Genomic DNA, 23,076 nt, shown 5'->3' on the forward strand with positions numbered 1-23,076 from the left:
AGGTACAAAGAGTACTTTGTGAATGGAGAATGTAGTCTATGGATTAGCCCTTCTGCAACATGTGAGCGAAGCTGAGAATATGAAGATATGGAAGGAGGAAGGCAGAAGATCAGAGACAGAATTAATAATCATTCCTACTGAAGCTCTAGCTTGGGGGAACGAGTCAGAATTTACAGGGAAATCTGAGGAACCAAGTGTATTCAGCCTTCAAAACGGACCTGCAAAGATGTATTTGTTGAAAGATACCTGGAGGATCCCTGGGTGGCTCAGTCAGTTAAGCATCTGGCTTCAGCTCAGGTCATGATCCTGGGGTCCTGTGATCAAGTCCCACATCGGGCTCCCTGCTCAGCAAGGAGTCTGCTTCTCCCTCTGACCCTTCCCCCTCTTGTGCTCTTACTGTAATAAATAAATAAAAATCTTTAAAAAAAAAAGATACTTGGAAACTATTTTCTATGTGCAGCTGCCACATCCATGACTCCACAGGCCAGCTCCTCTTGCTGGGCCTGGGGACCTTGGTAGTCCGCAGGGCCACCAGTCAGGATGATGAGCTGGAAGTAAAGCAGAGAAGTATGAAGGCAAGTTGGGGCCACTAAGGATTTCCCTGTCTGCCTGTCACTCTAGATGACCCATGAACTTCTACCAGTAACAGACTTCACTTCCCTGTTCCTCCAAATCTCTCATGAGTTCCTTTAGGCTAACTCTAACTTTAAACCTTACAGAGAGGAAGTTCCAGGACACATAGTTTCCAATTTAACTAAATAGACAAGATCACAATTCAGCCCAAGGGTTTTCTTTCCAGTGGATACAAAAATAATCATATGATTGAAACTATATATTAAAGTAATAAGAAAAGGAAGGTAAAAAATATTCTTTGTACCTCCTACATGAACTCATGATTCATTCACCTGACAAAAACATTAGTCGTACGCTGTATCTCATTAAATAGATCTGTATATGTTGATAGGGTGTTATTTTGGTAGCATATCTTTGTCTAGACACTAAATAATCTGCTCTAACAATGCACCATTTTATTTGGGTTTATAGCTTTAATGAGATTATAATTTATATTTCCAAAGTTTTAAATCCCTGTGTAGAATTTAAACTAATAGTTATCTATAGGAAATTCATCCTGCTTGTGAACAATTATTTCTACTGATGATGGAATTATGTCTGTTACCATACAATTAAGTATGTTACCATACAACTTATGGTAACCTACTGGTTTAAGTCCCTGTCTTTTCAGGTAAAATGCAAATAAAAAAATCAATATTCTCTCATCCAGTTTGCATACCCTTCTGGAAATGATCCAAAGTCTTCTGGGGTGGGTTTGGAACACACAGATGGAGTTGTACCTGGCCTATATGCTATACTGTGTTCTTGCTAGTCACTGTTCAGGAGTAACTTGTCTTTCTTGGCCCTTGCCTCATCTTTACATATACTCTTTTTTTTTTTTTTTAAAGATTTTATTTATTTACTTGACAGACAGTAGGCAGAAAGGCAGGCAGAGAGAGAGGAAGAGAAGAAGGCTCCCTGCTGAGCAGAGAGCCCGATGGGGCTCGATCCCAGGACCCTGGGATCATGACCTGAGTCGAAGGCAGAGGCTTTAACCTGCTGAGCCACCCGGATGCCCCTTTATATATACTCTTAATTCTCATAGCTTAGCCATTGTCTTTAGTTGTCAGTTTCCTAGAGATGTTCCATTCTCTTTCCAGCCTTCACTTCTGGTAGCCTTCTTAACAATACACTAGCCTTGAGAAGATGAAAAAATGTTGACCATAAGCCTTCTCAATCTTGGGAAGTTCAAGGACTCTTAGCCATTTTCTGCAGTCCATTCTGTGCTATGATAAAACTCTCATTTACATTTATCTAGGCATCCACTTGAGCCTGTGATATTTAACTTAGCTTATGTTCCCTATAAATCAGGACCTGATTTATACGGAACATAAACAAAACTTAAACAAGTTAAAGTACTTTCTTTAGGAGTGCCACCCAGAGATAAGAAATCTGGAACAGAAGAAGCAAAACAGGGAATGAAGAAGCTTTAGGACACTGGCCACCTCTATAGGCAACTGAACGCTTGATGCCATGGGCTGTTTGCCAGGGGCTGTATCTTCAGGGACTTCTTAACTAGAGAAAGACTGTCAGTCAGCTCCCTTGTTCACTGAGAGATGCCCCAGAATGTATTAACTTACCTGCACTTCTGGATTATACACATGTGAGTGATCAGTCCAAGAATAGGAAGTGAGGTGCACAGTCTGCGCCTACACTAAAGTACTGTCACATTACACTATGTGAAGCTGACTGAACAAAACAGAACAAGTCACCACAGCAGAGGGTGCAGTAAGATTAGGGCGAGAGTATTTCAAGAAAATTTTAAGAGGTCTCTATCCAATGCAGTTCTCTCTTTGTACCACTCAGATCCCATGTGCCCTCCATTAAACCCAATTCATGCAAATCCTCTTGAAGGTAAGAAGCAGGAATCTCCCTATATATATCCTGTTTGAGTGTTAATAAAACAGGCTATAGCCCCAACCACTGTAGCTTAATTAATCCAAAACCTTAAGTGATATTCTCAATTTTCTTTCTCAATCAACCATACGAGCATTCTTTACCTCCAACAAGCTCTTTGATAAATACGGTGTCCATGAACAATGAGGTGACTCAGACTTTTACCTATGAGGGATGTGAACTTTTAGTTAACTTGCCTTTCTATGGGAATATTACCCAAACACTTTTATCTTTAGATAAAGAAATATCCAGACCATCCATGCCATCACCGAGGCTCTGCAATATTTCTCCCTGCCGTAGTATGTAGTATAGGTATATTTTTTATGGTAGTCAGTCGACCATCTCTCTAAGTATAGTAGCTCTTACTTTTCTCTGCTGTTCTAGTGACATTAAGTGCTAGAGCTGTCTGATGATAGCCTGAGCTTCAAGATCAGTGGAAACATTATTGTTTGTCCATGGGTAGATGTGTTCTTCCTATACACAGGTCTCTCTCTTTACTCCACCAAGGGGAAAGAAAGAAGGCTATCTAGAAGAATCTAAAAGTTGAGGGATTTGGAGCATACTTTCTACCACTAGTTCTTTGGGTGAGAGTTGCCAACCGTAATCCTGCCTCAGGGTTTTTGGATCCATTCTCTAGTTATTAGAGAGAGGACATGGTGTATTGGCCTTTGGTTTGCCACAGGTACTACATCCTGGAGGATAAGACTCAAACCCTGTATGATACTGTCTCCAAATCTGGAACCTTTGCTGAAACTAACAATTTCTCCCGTTGTATTAGGCTACATGATTCTCAATAGTAAGGTCTAACATTGTTATATCTTTGCCAAAACAGGGCCCCTGGTTTATGGCAATGTTAGGCAAGATATTGTGCTGTTATAAAAGCTTCAAGGAAGGGGCACCTGGGTGGCTCAGTGGTTAAAGTCTCTGCCTTCATCTCAGGTCATGATCCCAGCATCCTGGGATCGAGCCCTACATCGGGCTCTCTGCTCAGCAGGGAACCTGCTTCCCTTCCTCTCTCTCTGCCTGCCTCTCCATCTACTTGTGATCTGTCAAGTAAGTAAATTGAAAATAAATCTTTAAAAAAAAAAAAAAGCTTCAAGTGATAATTCTGATGGAACCTCTGTAGGCAAACAAAGCAAATCCATGCCTGGTGCATATGGATAGTTTTGGAGTGATACAAATGTTTTTAATTTAGATAATATTGACTGCACAATTCAGGTAATTCATTAAAAATGTTTACACATTCAAAACAAGTAAATTTTATCATGTAAAGCCTGTTTTCTTTCTCTCTTTCTCCTCCTTTCCTCTATCTCTCTCTCTCTCCATTCCTTCTTCCCTCCCTCCCTCCCTTTCTCCCTCCTTCCCTACTTTTCTTCCTTCCTTCCAAGATTCCCAGACCAGTGCAGGCTCTGTCTGACACAACTTCACATTAGTCATCAGGATAAGAGATAACAGATCGATGCTTTTCAGGTGGAACATTTTCATAGCGCATGAAAGTACAACTAGGCTTCACTGACCAAGAGATCTACAATGTGGCAAATCTTCCCCGATGGTGAGTGGCTATACTCCACAGGATTATTCTGGGATCCAGTTTCCTTTAAGTTCTTTCTCTGTCTTCCCCTATAACCTGCAGTCCTTTGTACAGTAGAAGTTTTCATGCCCAGGACCCAATTGGCATGGCCCACTCACAATATATTGGCAATGATATACTGGTAAACCCGTCCTAACTGCAAGAAGGGCTGGGAAATCAGGGTGGCTGAGCAGTCCTAGAACTAGCACAGATGGGAATGAGAAGGAATTCTGGTGAAGAAGTTGTAATCGGTACGACAATGACTAAGACCAGGGATTTGGGAGTTAAGTACTCAGTTTTCCTCTAACTATACCATTTCCCAGCTGAATAACAAAAAGCAAGTCAAAAAGCAAGTCAAAACTTTTTCAGATTTGAAAAAAGGAAGATTATGAAAACAAATATATAACAACAACAAAAGATCAATATGTCTGATGTTCTAATAATTTCATTATATTACTACTCTTCTGCTAAAGAATTTAGAATAGATTCTTCTTTCATAATTTGAAAATTGAACACAATCTACCTAAATTAATTAGACAAAACCCATCTATTTTTTCCAAAATAAATTTTTCCCTCTAAACATGCTATATTTATCTGCCTTTGCTCATGCTTTTTTCAGTCTGAAATAAAAATGTTTTCACTCCAACGATGAAAATCAGAACCTTTTCTTCAAGAATCAGTTCAGTCCCATCTCCTCTATTATATGTTCACCAACTACTGTAGTACAAGTTGATATTTCTTTCACAATTAAAGATTTTTTATTTATCTTATTTGACAGAGATCACAAGCAGGCAGAGAGGCAGGCAGAGAGAGAGGGAGGAAGGAAGCAGGCTCCCCGCTGAGCAGAGAGCCCGATGCGGGGCTCCATCCCAGGACCCCGGGATCATGACCCGAGCCGAAGGCAGAGGCTTTAACCCACTGAGCCACCCAGGCACCCACAATTAATGGTTATAGTATACTTTTTTAAAAAATCAAGATATTTCATTCTGGCAAATTTGTTTGAAACTTTAACAGAATTAAACAGAATTGTTGTATGTTATCATTTGTATGAAAACACTTTTTAAAAATGAGATATTATATTAATATGTCCCCAGACTCGGGGATTCTTCCCTCAGACATGTCCACTCTATGGATAAGCCTATCAAAGACTTTTTTTTTTTTTCATTTCTGCTACATTATTTTTTATGTCTAGCATCTCTTTTTAGTTCTTTCTTACAATTTCAATCCCTGCTTATATTATGCATCTGTTCATCCATGTTGTTTACTTTAGCTAGTAGAGCCCTATCAGATTAACTATAGGTAGGTTAAACTCCCAGTCTGATAATTCCATCATCCCTGCACTGTCTGATTCTGGTGCTTGTTCTGTCTCTTCAAATTGTTATTTTTTTGCCTTCTAGTATGTGTAATTTTTTTCTTGATAGTCAGACATGATGTACAGGGTAAAAGAAATTGCATTAAATAGGCCACTAACAACATGGTGGTGTGTTGGGGGGAAGGGGGTGTTCTGTAATCCTGCAATTAGATCCTAGTGTTTCAGTGAGCCTCTGTCTCGGGTCTATGAACTTCACAAGTGTTTCTCAGTACTTTTTCCCTCCCCATTTAGGTGGCAGAAGATTTCTAGAGTAGGCTGGATTTGGGTATTTCCCTTCCCCTATGTTTAGACTCTGATAAGAACCCAACAGGTTAGGCTCTGGTTAAGTAGTATCCCCTGAAGACATACCTTGTTAAGAACAAAGTGTTACGGCATATTTCCAAAATGGTTCTTGTCCCCCTCCCCCTAGTGGAAGCACAAGGGAATTTTCCCTGAGTGTTTTCTGTAGGAACCTGGGTGAGCTCCTGGGGGTAAATCTCATTGTAGTGCAGGGGATCCCCCTAGAGTTTTTAACTCTTAGACTTGTCCACACAAAGCCTCCAGCAATCATTAATGACAGTTCAGGTTTCCCTATGTTGGTCCTGGTTCCATGGCTATTTCTGCTCCTGTCTAGTCAGTATACCTCTACTCCTTATATTCATCTGCCTGTCTCGCTAATTGTGACAGCAGTCTTTTTTTTTTTTTAAAGATTTTATTTATTTATTTGACAGAGAGAGATGACAAGCAGGCAGAGAGGCAGGCAGAGAGAGAGGAGGAAGCTGGCTCCATGCTAGCAGAGAGCCCGACGTGGGGCTTGATCCCAGGACCCTGAGATCATGACCCAAGCCGAAGGCAGCAGCTCAACCCACTGAGCCACCCAGGCGCCCCTGTGACAGCAGTCTTGACAGTGGTTTGCCCTGTGTCCTCCCCTCCCTTACACACCGAAGATTCGTTGGTTTTTCATAGTGTTCAGCTTTTTCTTATTAGGACAAGTTGTGATTTATAAGTTCTTTATCTGAGGATCTGTACAAAATTAAACCTAGAATCCTATTTTATAATCTACTGTCTGTCCTATGCTTTGCCCAAATGTTGAATTTGTTGAATTAAGATACTATAAGCTTAACTATAGAAACTTTATTTCATCTCCCTCTTCTGTTTTGCCCAGAATTGATTGTAAATCTTCAGTTAAGAGTTTGGGCTTTAGGGCTGTAATACTCTGCCAGCAGTTAGCATAGCTAGCAACCAAATCTTGGTTTCTAAAGATGTTTTCCAAATAAAAGGAATCAGTGCACCTCAGAGAAATGACTGAATCAGGGTTGGGTTTGAGGAGATACTAGATATTAGAAAGTAAGACAGCACTTATTGTCATTAATATTATTATTATTTTAGATGGTGGGCAGACTTTAAAAATGTGAAGGAGTCTCTTGAAGGAAGTCATCAGGGCCAAATCTTGAAAAATTTGAACATTTAAATAAGTAGTCACAAAAATGAATTTTAAACCATTGAGTAAAATAAGAATCCCTGTGTTAGACTGATAATTTATATCCACAAAAGGAACAATCCTTTCATAGAATATCAATAAACAATTGAAGAGGGAAATATACAAGATCACCTTTTTTGAAACAGTTATAGTAATAATTTTTTGAAGCAGGAATCACCAAAGGATGCAAAGGATAATCAAAGATAGTGAGTGACAGTTTGAAAAGGAATAGGATAATTTCACATATTATAGTTGACCCTTGAACAACACAGATTTGAACTGTGCAGATCAGTTAAATGCAGATTTTGTTTTCAGTAAATATAGTATAATACTGTAAATGTATTTTCTCTTTCTTAAGACTTTTCTTAATTATTTTCTTTTCTCTAGCCTAATTTATTGTAAGAATACAGTATGTAATTCATATAGCATACAAAATATGTGTTAATTGACTGTTTATGTTAAGAGTAAAGCATCCAGTCAACAGAAGACTGTTAGTAGTTAAGTTTTTAGGTAGCCAAAAATTACATGCAGATTTGTGACTGCACGGGGGTTGGTGTCCCTAATCCCTGTCTGTTGAAGGATCAATTGTATTATTAATTAGAAATGGGAATATAGTAATTTTATAGTGAAAAAAAATCTGCATGAAACAGGTTAATCAAAGATCAAAGTAAGCATTACAAATAATCTCAAACTACCATTAGGTACCCCCTGATATGATACACTGAGAAGAACATAGCATCACAGTATCACAGGTAACCTAAATATAATGATACAGACATTAGAAGAACCTAAATTGAGAGACTTTCTATAAAAGAGTATGCTTGTACTTAAAAAAAAAAGCATATTCATGTCATAAATTCTTCCAGTTAAGGAAGAATGAAGCACAGCAAGTAACCACCATGTGTGGCTCTGTATTAGGTCCACCTACCTCAGTGAAAATGATCATAGCTATAACTGACAGTGCTGGGACAATTAATGAATTTCAACATGTATTTCATATTAACTAATAGGACTGTATGAATGCAAACAATCTGGAATCTTATAATTGTACTGTTTTTGTTAAAAATAGGAATACCTTTGTCCTTAAGAAAAACATGGTAAGGGGCCCCTGGGTGGCTCAGTGGGTTAAAACCTCTGCCTTCGGCTCAGGTCATGATCCCAGGGTCCTGGGATCGAGCCCCGCGTCGGGCTCTCTGCTCAGCGGGGAGCCTGCTTCCACCTCTCTCTTTGCCTCCCTCTCTGACTACTTGTCACCTCTCTGTGTGTCAAATAAATAAAAAATATCTTTAAAAAAAGAAAAGAAAAACGTGGTAAAATATTTAGGGGTAAAGCAATTGGGATAAAGTAAGTGTGGCAAAAAATGGATTGATCAGGATGTTAGATATATGGGAGTGCCTGGCAGTAAATACATTTTAAAAGTGTCAGCTGTAATAATAACAAAATAATAATAGCAATAACGAGTGTTTGCTCATTATAACTTATGTTCTATTATGTATTCAGTGTGAGACTTTAAGTAATTCTTAGAAATATTTCTCTTAAAGATTTGATCTCATAATATATTTTTTTTAAAGATTTTAATTATTTATTTGACAGAAAGAGAGAGAGAGAGAGAGCACACACGCAGGCAGTGTGAGGAACAGAGGAAGAGGGAGAAGCAGATTTCTCCCTGAGGAGGAAGCCCAATGCAGGGCTAGAACCCAGGATCCCGAGATCATGACCTGAGCCAAAGGCAGACACTTAGCCAATGAGCCACCCAGATGCCTCAGGTCTCATAATATAACATTGTATGGCCATGTGATCAAACATATGCCAGATTTAAAAAGTAGGTTTATTAGATACTCTAAACATTTGGTTATCGGGTCAAATCCACATTCATTTCTGATCATATCTGGTTTCCTCCAATGAATAGCTTCCTAGGTATATGACTTTTTGAGTATTGCTTTCCCCGTGTATCTGTGATTAATAAATTACCTTGACTTCACACTCTATGATATAAAATACCAATATTTCATGTATTATTTATCAATGCATATGAAAATGGTCTAGTTTGATATTTATGGTTAGACTGAAATAAAAATATGTTAATTTTATATGCCCACAAATAAATATTATTTCCATAGTTGATACTTTGGTATGCTGAAATAATAATCAAATTTAATCTTATGCTATCTAAATCAAAGAAAACAGTGTCCTCTTTAAAATATAGAGGAATAGGGGCGCGTGAGTGGCTCAGTGGGTTAAAGCCTCTGCCTTCTGCTCGGGTCATGATCCCAGGGTCCTCGGATGGAGCCCCGCATCGGGCTCTCTGCTCAGCGAGGAACCTGCTTCCTCCTCTCTCTCTGCCTGTCTCTCTGCCTACTTGTGATCTCTGTCTGTCAAATAAATAAATAAAATCTTAAAAAAAAAAAAGTAAAAAAATAAAAATAAAATATAGAGGAATAAAAGTTAAAAAATAAATAAAATGTAGAAAAAAAATTGCACAGACCATTAACTATTACTTTCTTAAATTACTATAAGAAAATTGTTTTAGGAATTACATTTTACTAAAGGATACTTTGTATATAATATTAAACAGTTTTCTAACATTGCTTTTAAATAGATTTATAATAATGTGTAATTTATAAAGTAAGAAAATATTATGCCTATAATATGGTATGCCAGTAGGACTGGCATTTATAGTTATTTAAATATTATGCTAACAAAGAATTATTATAGGTAATTTGAAATATATTATTATATGTATTACTGAAATAAATAATTTTGAATATTCAATGTCTAGAAATAGCAAATATTCAGTAAACCTTAATGAAAATATTGAGGATAATGATCATAATAGTGATGTTGATGTTGAACATCATGATGCTATGTCAAGGCCTGAGAACTAAGAAGGTATGTGTCAACTACAGGGAGTTGATTCTATTTAATCTACAGAGAGTAATATTAGGGAAATTTTGCTGTAAAATAAGAAAATTATATGAAAAGCGTTGATGGTATTAGATTAAAAGTCTAATGCAGAAAAATGACGTGTGGGTCAAAATTGTACAACTTGTTAATGAGCTGGTACCGAAGAAACAAAAGATGGTGTTAACTAAGAATGCTAAAATGTGTTCAAAGCATGCTCTCTACATAAAGAATATGAGAAGAGTTTAGGGAATAACAGGCTATGCAAGTCATTCTTTATGCATTCCATTACATGTCTATATAAAACATCCCATTGGAGATACATTCTAAGAAAAGCTCTCTGTTTTAAGAAAAGAAACTCTGTGTTCCATTGGGATAAGTTATCAGACATCAGTCTGGAATTCAAGTAATGTCTATTCTTTGTATGAATATATATATTTGTTATATTGCATTTCCAGCATTTTTATTATTTTTATTTTTATTCTAAAATTTTCACTGATAATTCCTCATTAACAGAGGCTAAAAGTAGTATTTATATCTGTCCTAACCTTTAGTCTAGTATAAAGAGCATATTGGAAATTTTAAATCTAAAGAAATATTAGGTAGTTTCACTTATTATCTGGCAAAAATTTTGAATGGCTTTACCTTTCTTCATTCACTTAGAGTTCTATTTTTTTTTTTAAAGAAACTTAGCTTTTCAGCAATTGCTAGCTTTTTAAAAAACTATTTTCTGAAATTATGAACATGTTTAGAATAAGCAAGTCATTTTTAATTTTCATCGAAATGAGTTCGGGTTTGTGTTCATCTTTCTTTGTATTTAAAAGTGTAGAATTTGTAAAAAAAAAAAATGGAATGAAGATGTTGTAACTGTATCATTGAATTATGTATGGTTTGCCTCAAAACATCAACCATTACCAAAGTCCCAACCAATTTATTGTAAAGTCTATGTACATAAACTGAGCAATCAGAAATATAAAATAAAAAGTCTTTGTAGGCCTAGATGAACAGTTTCCATAATAACACAGCAATGACGCAAACACACAAGTGCTCTTAGGTGGCCTTCAGAGAGCCATCAGGGCAAGAGAACTTTGGACATTCCCTAAAACTAAGTGACCTCGTATTTGAAGAATTGAACAAGTAGGGGCATGCTGTTAACTTTTTAACTGGATGAAATCAGTGGGTGGGTCCTAGATCATGAAAGTAAAACATCAAACATCTAGAGGAAGCTAGGAAAGGAATGAACACCTTCAGGATAATTGGAGCTAATTCTGTTAAATATAAATATGTTAAATACGAGAATAAACATCTATACCATACACTTCACACCATCTTGTATAAAAAAGTAAAGCAAGCAATGTCCTTTATTTTCATTGTCCTTTTTTTTTTTGAAAAGTTAACACAACCCTAAAGATATTCTTACTGTTCGACACCGTGCAGATTGCAATGAAAGCTCCTTGTATCTAAACTGCAGTTTTTCAAAATGATTACCACATGCAGAGTAGCTGCTGTAATATTTCTGTTTTCTATGCTATTAGTTTAGAAACAGTACAGTTCCTGCTGACATTCTTATAAGAGATGTGGACAAACCAGTGGAAAGATCAAGATCCCCTTTGGTAAAACAAGATGAACACCCCCGCACTACAGAGTAGATGAGCAGCACTGTTTTGTATAACCTGATAAAGACAGGATCAGAGAAGAAGCACAAAGAAGTTTTGATCTCCAGACTAAAATCCTTAATTTTGCTGCATGCAATGTATCCTGCACATTTTCAATACAATGCCTTTGTATGAATCATGGACGATATCTCACTTTTGAGAGAGAAATTGTATGAAATAACAATATAGGTTAGGTGAGCATCCCTTGTATCAACAAAGAAGTTGACTTGTATTTTAAGCTTATGTTTGGGTTGGAACACAGTGAATTTTTTAAAGTCTTTTTTTGAAAAAAGCAATTTATATAACTTAACAGCATTAAGAAAAAATGTATTAATAAGTTTTGTCAGAAAACTTTTTAACCTCAGAATTGCTTATCCAGTCTAAGTACCATGCATGGAAACACTGCTATATATTTAGGGGGGAAAAAATGAGTTCAATGACTGGGGGAAAATCTCAAGACCTCTAACAGTATTCCAAAGTGACTAGGGAACAAATAAGTTTGAGCTTTTGTTTATCAGCTTTTACATGTTTGTGTGTTAAAAAGTTGTCCCATGTCACCACAATGTTTTTACAAAATGGACTTTTAATACAGCTATATTTCTGGTTTGCTTTTTGAATCTGGTTTACAAATAGCATTGGGTAGTGGGTTCTCCATGACTTTGGCTTCCTTGAGTAATGAATGTATAAGCCTTGATGCTTTCTTTCTTCTTCTTTTTTTTTTTTAATATGTGCCCATGCCTTCAAATTTTCATTTTTGTCTTTTATATTGATAGCTGTATAAAATATTGTGAAACCTTAATAATTAAGTTATAGGACGATAACCTTTGAAAATTTAGTGAACTATGAAAATAAAATAAATTTCCAATAATCATTAGCTACCCAGAGATAATCATTTTTTAAACTTCAGTGAATCTCCCTCAATATTTTTTCTCAGGCCTTATACAACTGTAAAATTGGGAAGATACTATATGTTCTTTTTTTTTTTTTTTTAAAGATTTTATTTATTTATTTATTTGACAGACAGACATCATAAGTAGGCAGAGAGGCAGGCAGAGAGAGAGGGAGGAAGCAGGCTCCCTGCTGAGCAGCGAGCCTGATGTGGGGCTCGATCCCAGGACCCTGAGATCACGACCTGAGCCGAAGGCAGAGGCTTTAACCCACTGAGCCACCCAGGCGCCCCAAGAAACTTTATGTTCTAATGTGGCATCAGATTTACTGGTATCTTTATTTCAATTGTAACAATGCTTTGAAAATATTTCCTCTGGCTGTAAACTTATCCTTTATATCATTATAATGTAATGTTATCTATCTTTGACATTATTTCCAGTATATTGTGTTAACATATGTAATAGTTTAACAAACGTCTATATTCATAAATCTCCTACCACTTTCTTAAAGGATTATACTGGACATAAAATTAGTCACGTGAAAAGAATGGAGTTTTACCAACAAATGAAGCAAACATCCAGTAGCGATAACCCGGTAAGTAAACTTTCCTAGTGAGATTTCTCCATTGTATTCTGGACCACCTTTACTTTTGCTTAACTTCTTCCCGGAAATGAGATGTCTTAAAACTAATCTCTGTACTCTAAAGGACTAAAGCCAGTAAATAGTGGGCCTTGGTTTGACCATAAGAATATCAGGGATTTAAAGTATGCATTTTTAAACAAGGTAGGTCATATAGTCTTAAATCATATAATGAAAGCTCTGAATGTTGGTTGCTTCTTGAATAGACACCGATTAGCACAGCAGCTTTTGGAGGCATCTTGCTTTTGAGTCTCCTGTGTGGCCTAAATTTTCTTTTCCCCCAATGAATATCCCAAGCTGGAGAAATGAAAATGAAGTTTTGACCAAATTATCAAAACTGCTCAGGGCTCATTATTACTTCTCCAGTCTTGGGGTTGTGCAGTATTTCCCAACTTAGCACTCTCGGTGAATTTAATGAGTACCCTGTTTACTTCCTCATTCCCACCGTTAATGAGCCTGTTTAAAAGAACTGGACCTACCAACAACCCTTGTAAGCTGTTCTCTAGACACTGCCTCCCTCCTAGAAAAACTGCCACTTATTATGAGCCCTTTTATGTGATACTTCAACCAATTTTTACTCTATATAAAAGTATTCATATCCAAGCTAATTTAAACTAATTCTTTGAGTAAATTTTTATAAGATATGCTATCCTTTTGCTTTGCTGAAATCAAGATATACCACATCTATTGCTGCTTTCATCTATTAATCTCATAACTTGATCCACAAGGAAAAAAAAAGCAATTAAATTTGCCTGGCATGATTTTTTTTTCTTTTAAAAATCATACTGCTTGCTTTTCATAATTCATTTATCCTCTAGATGTCTTCCAATATTTATCTTAGGATTTGTCTCCTTATTTTACTAAGAGTTGAGATGGCTGCTGCTCTCGTTTTAAGAAAACAGTGTCTTGTTTGCTCAGAGCTTTTCTCTTTTATAGTCTCAAGTTACCTGTGAAAATAAACAAAGCTGCACTCATCATTGGGAAGCAAGCTCACTGAACAGATAATGTCTCCCTATTCTGTCTTGAAAATGTGGCACAATATCTGTGTGTGTGTGTGTGTGTGTGTGTGTCTTTCTCAACATTATGGATTGTATGGTGGGAAAACAAAATGGTTTATTTCTAAAATGACCCTGTCTTCCCTGTGTTTAACAAGATTTTCATTGCATGCTAATTGTTTCAACTTCCTACCTATGCTTTATTTATTTATTTATTTATTTGCTCTTTTTAATCTTTTGTTAAAGATGATTTTAGAAACCAGGTCAATATCCTAATCATTTCAAAGTCTTTGTGGATTTCATTATCTTCTCCTCATTAATTAGTGTGTGTGTAATGTGTGTGTGTGTGTGTGTGTGTGTGTATCCTTATTTATTTCTTTGAAAACCCCTTTGGATATTATTAACATATCATTTCTTTTTCTTTTTTGTTTTTTTGAGGTTTCCTTTTCACTAGAAAGCTTATCTCATTATTTGTATTTTTTTTTAATTCACATTCTATTGATCTTTCCTTTAGCTGCCATAGTTTTTCTTCATTTCTACACTTCATCCCTAAAATAACATTATATATCTCTATCACTGGTATACGTATTTTATAGCATTTGGAAATATTAAATCATTTCTTGAATCTATTAATTTTTATCTTCCTTTAGCAGTAATTAACATATTCTAAGTCTCAAATTTTTCAAAGTGACTCAAACACACTCTCCCTTTACACATTCTCCATTCCCAGACAGGGTAAGTTGGAATTGGGTGATTTCAAATCCAGAGTGGGGCAAGGTGGAAAAGGTGAACAGTTTAGAAATTATTATAAGATTCCTGGCAAGAGTGAATATAGGCTAGGCTAGGTCTTGTAAAGCAGGATTAGAACAGAGAGGAGGGAGGAGATGTTAAAGGTCTGTAATAATCTTTGGCAACTGAGAATATTCAGGAAACCAGGTTTTCTTCCTGCTGTCACTTATCTTTCTATTGTAGTAGGCTTAATCTGTGTTTTTCAAAATTATTGTGCACATTACTTACCTCCTGGAGATCTTGTTAAAATCGGAATCTGACTCTTTAGGTCAGGGCTAAACCTGAGATTCTGCATTACTAACAAATCCCTGTAAGGTGCCAGGGCTCATGATGCTGCTTTCTCAAGGCACACGCTGAATAGCACGTGACTGAATGACGGGAGTCACTAAGCAAAGACACCTTATCTTACACTCATTCTAAAGAAGAGCACCGCCTACACCACCACTGACAACTTAAGCATACCTCTTTTGTGTTCCATTCCTAAAAAATCTAACGTAATGTCATATAGATTTGACTGACAATATTTTAAAGTATCATCCTGTACATACTTACATCCAAACCATATTTCGCACTTTGGATGCAAAGTAACATATTTGTACCCAAAGTACAATGTTCCTACCAGAAAGAATCCATTTATTTATAAAAGCTTTAGATACTAAGACAGAAGTTTCAAATCAATCCAAGAAGACTGTCACCTGCATATAGGATCTGCCATGTTCAATGTCCTATTACGCAAGTTTGATGGGAAAATTTGAATTCCTCACAAAATAATGATAGGAGATTGATTAGGGTTGTGTTTCTGGATGTGAGAAGAGAGAATTTTGGTGCACAGAGAATTAAAAAAAAAATTATTGCAGTTCAACTTTGAAAAAGTTGAACATATTACATGTACCACTCAAGTTAGGGGATAAGTACACACCCATAAAACCATCACTACCATCAAAGCCATATACATATCCATCACCTTCCAAGGTTTCTGCCTGCCATTATATTATTATTATTATTATTATTTTGTGTATGTGTGTGAGAACACTTAACATAAAATCTACTCTCTTAGCAAATTTTAAGCATGTAATAGAGCCCTGTTAACTCTAGGGACCCCCACCTCTGGCAACCACCATTCTGCTAACTCTTGATGTTAGACTTTTAAATTTGTTTTTTGTTTTTTTTGTTTGTTTGTTTGTTTTTAGGTAGGCTCCACACCCAGTGTGAGGTTCAAACTCATGACCCTGAGATCAGGAGTCACATGCTCTACGAATACAAACTCAGACAGCCAGGTACCCTCAAGTTAGGTCTTTTAGAGTCCACATATAAGTGAGATCATACAGTATCTGTCCTTCTCTGCCTGACTTATTTCACTTACCCTAAAAATTCATACATGGTGTGTTCTAATGGCAGGATTTCCTTCTTCTTCCTTTTTTTAAAATCCATAACAGTGTGTGTGTGTGTGTGTGTGTGTGTGTGTGTGTGTGTGCGCGCGCTCAAATTTTCTTTACCCATTCATCTGTTGATGGGTATTTAGGTTGTTTCCATGTCTTGGCTATTGTGAATAATGCTGCAGTGAACATGGGAGTAAAGATACTTCCTCTAGATAGCAATTTCATTTCCTTTGGAGACATACCCAGAAATTGAATTGCTGGATCATATTGTAGTTCCATTTTTAATTTTTTGAGGAACCTCCATATTTTTTTCCAGTGTCAATTTGCATTACCACCAACAGTGCACAAGACTTCCCTTTTCTCCACATCCCTGCTAACATGTGCTATTTCTAATCTTTTTGGATAATAAGGTGTGAGGAGATATCACATTGTGGTTTTGATTTGCATTTATCTGATGATTAGTGATACTGAGCACCTTTTCACGTATCTGTTGGACATTTGTATGTTTTCTGAAGACATACATTAACCCCCCATCAGACATATGGTTTGAAAATACTTTTTCCATTTCATAGGCTGCTCTTGTATTTTGTTGATTGTTTCCTTTGCCAGGCAGAAGCTTTTTAGTTTAACATAGCCTCTCTCTCTCTCTCTCTCTCTCTCTATATATATATATATATATATATACACACACATATATATAATAAACAAGTTGCATGTGCTTTTGGTGTTATATCCAAAATATTATTGCCAAGATCAACGTAAAGTGTTCTCTATGTTTTCTTCTAGAAGTTCTACAGTTTCAAGTTTGATTTTGAGTCTTTAATCCATTTTGTGTTGACTTTTGTGTAGGGTATAAGTTAAAGGTTGAACTTCATTCTTTTGCATACAGGTATCCAGTTTTGCTGTCACCATTTATTGGAAAGACTGTCCTTTCCCCCTTTGTATTCTTGGTGCTCTTGTCAAAAATTAGCTGATTGTATCTATGTGGGTTTATTTCTGGGCTTTCTATTCTTTTCCATTGGTTTGTATTTCCAGAGAATGATTAAGAGCCTCTTTTTAAATTTTTTTTTAAAGATTTTTTATTTATTTGTTTGACAGACAGAGATCACAAGTAGGCAGAGAGGCAGGTGGGGGGGGTGGGAAACAGGCTCCCCGCTGAGCAGAGAGCCGGCGTGGGGTTCAATCCCAGGACCCTTAGATCATGTCCTGAGCTGAAGGCAGAGGCTTTAACCCACTGAGCCACCCAGGCTCCCCAAGCCTCTCTTTTTAACTTGTGTGTGCGTGCTCTCTCTCTCTCTATGTATGTATATTTATATTTGAATGCATTTTATTATTATATTAGTATTAGTATTATAAATATGTTATATTTATATACATTGATATTTTTACAGATAGCATATTTTATATATATAAAAACATATATAAACAGGAACAGATATTTAATAAAAATGCATATTGCATATATAAATATTTGTATAAAGTATTAACGTATTATAACTTCCTGATACATTTTATTGAGGTATAATTTGTATATAATAAAGTGTAAGAGTGCAAACTGTTCTGCCCTCATAAATTGGGGAAGTATTTCCTCCTCTTCTGTGTTCAGAAATATTTTGCAAAGAATTGCAGTTATTTCTTCTAGAAATATTTGGCACAGTTTCAGCTCTAGAGTCCCTCTTTGGGAAAATGTTAATGATAAACTGCATGTATTTAACAGCTGTCAGGCAATTCAGGTTCCCACTTCCAGAGCTAAGTTTGGTAGTTCATGTTTTTCAGGGCATTTCAATATGTCATTTAAACTGTCGGGCTGGTTGGCATAATACTGCCTATAATATTCTTTTATTAACTTTTTAACATTTGTAGGATGAGCAGTGTTGAATACTCTTTGCATTACTAATATTGGTGACTAATAATTTTTGCTCTTTTCTTGATTTAGCAAAGATTTATCCATTTAAAAAAAATCTTAACCAGAAACCAATTTTTACTCTGTTAGTTTCTCTATTATTTGTCTTTATTTATTTTATACTGATACTTATTTTTTTTCTTCTACTTACATTGAGTTTACTTTATTTTTTCCTCTAACATGGATTCTCAGATCATTTATTTTAGATTTTTCTTCTGTTCAAATATAAATATTTAATATTGCAAATAGTCCCCAAGCACTGTTTTAGCTCTATCTCACAAATTTTGTCCACTTATACTCTTATTATCACTCAGTTGAAAATATTGTCTAATTGCCTTTTTGATCTCTTCTTTGGCTCTTGTGCTTTTTAGAATTGTGTTATTAATTCCTGAATATTGAGGTTTTCTTTAATGTCTTATGGTTCTTGGTTTCAGTTTAATTCTGTTGTCATCAGAAAATATACTCTGTATAATTTCTATCTTTGTAAATTTATTGAGATTGATGAATGAGATAGACATGTTCAGAAAGGGAAGCTTTGACTTTGTTTTTGCTATTGCTATGGCCTAGCACGTAGTCTATTTTAGTAAATACGCCATACACAGTTGAGAAGAGTATTTGTATCTACATGCCTCTGAACACTTTTCCCAATTAACTAATTTTAGGCCAATTTTTACAATTCATAAACTGTAGAATCAGTGTCTTTTATATTTAACTAGGCTTCTTAGGCTTTTTCTAATTCTATTTTATGTATTTGTTTAAGATTTCATTTGTTTGAGAGAGAGAGACAGACATAGGAACAGGGATAACGAGAGAGCACAAGCTGGAAGGAAAGGAAGAAGCAGCTCCCCACTGAGCAGGGAGTTCGATGCAGGGCTCAATCCCGGGAGCCTGGCTCATACCCTGAGCGGAAGGCAGATGCTTAATAGACTGAGCCACACAGATGTCCCTCAAAATGTATTTTTTTAATATTGTTGAATAAATGGAAAATAATTTTGTCCTGATCATTTAGTTTCTGGGTTTTTTCTAAGTTAATTTATAACCTTCATGTAGGCTTAACAAATATTCCAAAAATTTGAAGAAAGATGAGATAGAAGAGTTATTATTAAGTTCAAAAATAAAGATAGGGTGCCTGGGTGGCTCAGTGGGTTAAAGCCTCTGCCTTCAGCTCAGGTCATGATCTCAGGGTCCTGAGATCGAGCCCCACATCAGACTCTCTGCTCGGCAGGGAGCCTGCTTCCCTTCCTCTCTCTCTCTCTCTCTCTACCTACTTGTGATCTCTGTCTCTCAAATAAATAAATAAAATGTTAAAAAAAATAAAGATAAACATTTCACAATTGATATAACAACAGTGGGAAAAAAGACTAATGAGATAGTAGCAGTTCTACCAGATACTGAAATGTAATAATAATCCTCTTTAGTTAAAAGGTGTCACATTGGTGCCTAAACTCAGACCAGTGAGCAAAATAGGATAATAGCACTAGAATTAGATTCAAACATATAAGGACTTATACTACATTATAAGAACAACTAAATTAATGCTGGAAAAGGAGGACCTTTTTTTTTAAGGGAAATTTTTAAATAGGTAGAGTTCGCGTAACTTAATAGCTACTTGGAGAAATACAGACATTAATCTACATATCACTCTAAACTCCAAATATAAGATCTAAATAAAAGAAAATACAAGTACTGGAACAACTATGGGTGAAATAATTTGTAAATTCAGTATTGAGAAAAACTTTCTATGCTTCACAATTTATATAGAATTAGGACTGGGTAAATTCATTTGCTAAAAATAAAATAGAATTAGGGGTCCCTGGGTGGCCTGTTTGTGCTTTCCCTTACTCTCTCTCTCTCTCTCTCTGTCAAATAAATAAATACAGTCTTTAAAAAAATACATTTTGCATCTGTTGGTTATTTGTTGGTTAATTTTATCTTTTCCCCATGATATTGAAAATCAGATTTTCTCTGTCATTATGTCTTCTAACAGCTATTTTTTAAACTATGAAAGATATTTTAAAATTTATGTTATGTTAACAGTAGTATATTGAATTATAATTTACATAATAACAATGTTTTTAAACATAATTATACAGTTGTATAAATTCTGACATATATTGACTTGTGTATTATAATCACCCTAATCAAGATAAAGGTTTACTATTACCCGTAAGGTGACTTGCCCTATGACCTTTTGACTTTCTAAACAGTTTCCTTTGATGACTGTAAGTTTTAAATTTTAATGAAATCCAATTTTTCATGCTTTTTTCTTTTGCAAATGGTTTTATTTCTGTGTTACCTAAAATAAACTTTACTTATCTAGGGTTGTGAAGATATTCTCCTATGTTATGTATATGTCTACAGATTTAACTCATTTTTTCTTGTTATTGTGAATTATATCAATTTATTTCCTAATGTTAAACTAGTAGCACTTTCCTGGGATAAACACAATCATTCAAGATGTATTACTTACTTTATATAGTGTTGGATTTATTTATTTCACTTAGAGTTAAAATCTTTGCATCTACATTCATGATCTTGGTTTGAAATTTTCTGTCTGTAATATCCTTTTCATGTTGTGATATCTGCATCGTGATTTCTTCTACACATTTTACTTTCTCTCTATTCTTTGAAAGCATTTGTATAAATTTACTTTTATAATTTTTCTAAATATTTCATAGAAGGAATTATTAAGGCCATCTGATGATTGAGTTTTGTACATGAGATTTAAAAATACAGATTAAAAACTTTAACAGATATAAGACTACTGAGTTCTCCTTTTATTTTCATTAGTTTATTTAAGTTGTATATTTCAAGGAATTTATGCATTTGTCTAATTCATAGAGTATTTTTGCAAAATTTTGTTTATCTTATATTGACTTATTTTTCTTTTATAAATGCATAAACTATAACAATGTCCCTTTTTTTTCCTTCTGCTGTTGTCAAAATCTGCTTTCTCTCATATTTCCTTGATCAGCTTTGATGGTCTTAGTAAAATCTTAATTTTATTAATCGTTTTCAAAAAACGATTTTAGACTCTATTCATTTTCCCTGTTACTTGATGTTTTTCATTTTATTGCTTTCCACTAATATTTTTATGGTAGAATCATGTCATTAAGATGGCATCATAGGTTGTTTCCAACTTCAGCCCCTCACAAGAAGACCAGCAAGCAAGTGTCCACAGACAAGATGCCAGAGTGAAAAGCCCAGAACACAGAGGTGAGGCTGAAACCTCCCTTTGGATCATACATACAAGGAAGGACTACATTAAAAGGATAAGATGAACAGCTGTCCTCTGACTACATTGCCCCTTCTCCAGGCAAGCACAGTGATGCACTAAGAGAGCTTGCCCAGGCTTACAGTTTTTCAGTAGGATAAAGATAGCCCAGAGTGGACATCCAGCTCCCCCAGGAGGACACTTAGGAGGCTCAATCAGGTTACATGTGATCAGGATCACAGGGGCTAACTTTAGCTTGACCACTAAATATCAAATTGAGACCGAAAAACGGGTCGCCCTTACAGCAACCAATACTCAGATCTTGGCAGAACACATTCCTCCTTGCAGGGATGATCTATAGGGATCCTAGTCAACATTTCTACCCATCTATAGAATTGAGCTGATGTCTCTTTTCTGGAAAAAATATGCAAGAACAAATGAGTGGGACTACACCAAATTAAGAAGCTTCAACACAGAAAAACAAAATGCTATGGTAATCCAAAGAATGGAAGAAAATATTTGCAAGTCACATATCTGATAAGGGGTTGTAAATATATATATATATATATACATATATATGTATATATATATATATATCCCACACAACTCAATAGCAATAATAATAATAATCTGATTAAAAATGGGCAAAGGATCTGAATAGAATTTTATTTTCCCCAAAGATGGTATTCAGATCACCAACAGATACATGCAAAGATGGTCAGTATCACTAATAATCAGGGAAATGCAAATCAAAACCACAATGAGAGATCACCTCACACCTGTTAGAATGGCTACTATAAAAAAAAATTCAAAAATAACAAGTGCTGGCAAGGATGTGGAGAAAGGAGAACCCTTGTGCACTGCTGGTGGGAAAATTGGTATAGCCACCATGGAAGACAGGGTCGAAGTTCTTAAAAAAATTTAAGATAGAACCACCACATGATCCAGCAATTCCACTTCTGAGTATATAGCTGAAGAAAGTGAAATTATTATCTGGAAAAAATATCTGCAACCCATGTTCCTTGCAGCATTATTTATAATAGCCAAGACATGGAAACAATCTCATTCTCCATCAATGCATGAATGGATAAAGTGAATATGGTATGTATGGATATATCTCTATACATATAGAGTTACATCACTGTAACTACAATTGATAATACTGTATTATATATTTGGAAGGTGCCAAGAGAGTAAATCTTGAAATTTTCATCACACACAAAAATTCTAACAACAACAACAACAACAAAAAATAATCCAATTAAAAGTTTGGCAGAAGACATGAATAGACATTTTTCCAAAGAAGACATACAGATAGCAAACAGACAGATGAAAGATGCTCAACATCAGTCATCGTTAGGGAAATACAAGTCAAAACTATAATGAGATACCACTTCACACTGGTCAGAATGGCTAAAACAACAAAACAAGAACAACAGGTGTTGATGAGGATATGGAGAAAGAGGAACTCTTACACTGTTGGTGGGAATGCAAACTGGTGTAGCCACTCTGGAAAACAGTATGGAGCTTCCTCAAAAGTTAAAAATAGAGCTCCCCCATGAGCCAACAATTGCACTACTAGGTATTTACCCAAAGGATACAAAAATAAATGATCCAAAGGGATACAAGCAGCCTGATGTTTATAGCAGCATTATCGACAATAGCCAAATTATGGAAAGAACCCAATGTCCACTGAGTGATAAATGGATAAATTTTATATATATATATTTGATATATAGATATATAGATATTTGACATATAGATTTGATATATAGATACCTCTATCTATATATATCTATATATC

Source organism: Neovison vison, chromosome 9, assembly GCF_020171115.1.
Source record: "Neovison vison isolate M4711 chromosome 9, ASM_NN_V1, whole genome shotgun sequence".
In the NCBI taxonomy this organism is placed as follows: domain Eukaryota; kingdom Metazoa; phylum Chordata; class Mammalia; order Carnivora; family Mustelidae; genus Neogale; species Neogale vison.